This window comes from Schistocerca piceifrons, chromosome 5 (genome assembly GCF_021461385.2).
Source record: "Schistocerca piceifrons isolate TAMUIC-IGC-003096 chromosome 5, iqSchPice1.1, whole genome shotgun sequence".
NCBI classification, from domain to species: domain Eukaryota; kingdom Metazoa; phylum Arthropoda; class Insecta; order Orthoptera; family Acrididae; genus Schistocerca; species Schistocerca piceifrons.
The window spans coordinates 375,530,959-375,532,304 of NC_060142.1; the positions used below are offsets into that span (position 1 = coordinate 375,530,959).

At 46.1% G+C, this 1,346-nt stretch overlaps 1 non-coding gene across 1 annotated transcript; it reads right to left on the minus strand.

Annotated features, from left to right (window-relative positions):
• Window positions 1-463: 463 nt before the first annotated feature.
• Window positions 464-537, minus strand: Trnat-ugu. Its single transcript has one exon. It is a non-coding gene; the product is annotated as a tRNA-Thr (tRNA).
• Between the last annotated feature and the right edge of the window lie 809 nt (window positions 538-1,346).

The window sequence follows — 1,346 nt, forward strand, 5'->3', positions numbered from 1 at the left end:
GAACCTAGCGTTTTTATGTATGGATACCTTCTCTTGCCATGTAGCAACAGTGACCAAGAGTGAATAGGTACTTTCTTTATTGGCATTGGCTCCAGTCAAACGAAAAGGCCATCCTCTCATCTCGCACCATTGCGCCGCCATCACAGATTTCGAGCGTAGCCTTAGGTTCAACAGAATTTTAAATGTGTTCTGTAAGCCGACAGTAACATCAAGAAGCAGAGAACCACTATTATACCGCAAACACACAGTTAATCCACAGTGCCTGAAGCTACTTTCAGCCTGCCCTTCATATATTTGCCCAACTCAAACTGATGATATATACGAAGACAGTAACTTGTTCTCGAAAGAACAGTTACTGTTGATGACCGTTCAGCTTTTCCCTGGAATAAATGATGACTAACAGAAAACCTCAGCTGCTGACAGGTGTTGTTGATATACCTCGATGTGGACAGCTGAAAATGTGTGCCCCGACCGGGACTCGAACCCGGGATCTCCTGCTTACATGGCAGACGCTCTATCCATCTGAGCCACCGAGGACACAGATGAATAGCGCGACTGCAGGGACTTATCCCTTGCACGCTTCCAATGAGACTAACATTACCAACTGTCCACAATTCTACTTATGTATTGTACCTTATAGACATTTGCCCAACCACTCATTACTCGCGCACGCTTTGGCGATTCCCGTAAGAGTTTGCGCACCCTGTGCGCATTCGCACAGACGAAGGTCAATGGCTGGATAGCCTTTAACTATATATACGAAGACAGTAACTTGTTCTTCAAAGAACAGTTACTGTTGATGACAGTGCAGCTTTTCCCTAGAATAAATGATGACTAACTGAAAACCTCAGTAACTGTTCTTTCGAGAACAAGTTACTGTCTTCGTATATATAGATAAAGGCTATCCAGCCATTGACCTTCGTCTGTGCGAATGCGCACAGGGTGCCCAAACTCTTACGGGTATCGCCAAAGCGTGCGCGAGTAATGAGTGGTTGGGCAAATGTCTATAAGGTACAATACATAAGTAGAATTGTGGAAAGTTGGTAACGTGAGTCTCACGGGAAGCGTGCAAGGGATAAGTCCCTGTAGCCGCGCTATTCATCTGTGACCTCGGTGGTGTATAGTCGGCCCTCGGCGGCCGTGGCGAGCGGACGCGCGCTGGTGTTTACGTCTCTGCTGCTGCCGGCTGAGCGCTGTTTACGGTGAGTTGACGCTATTGTAGCGTACACAGCTAAGGGTTATTGTGTGAAAAATGTCACGAATTGACTATGAATGAACTAGCATGAAAAGATACTTTGAAATTCAGTTTCGATCCGAAATATGCACGACCTAAAGCTTACGAACTC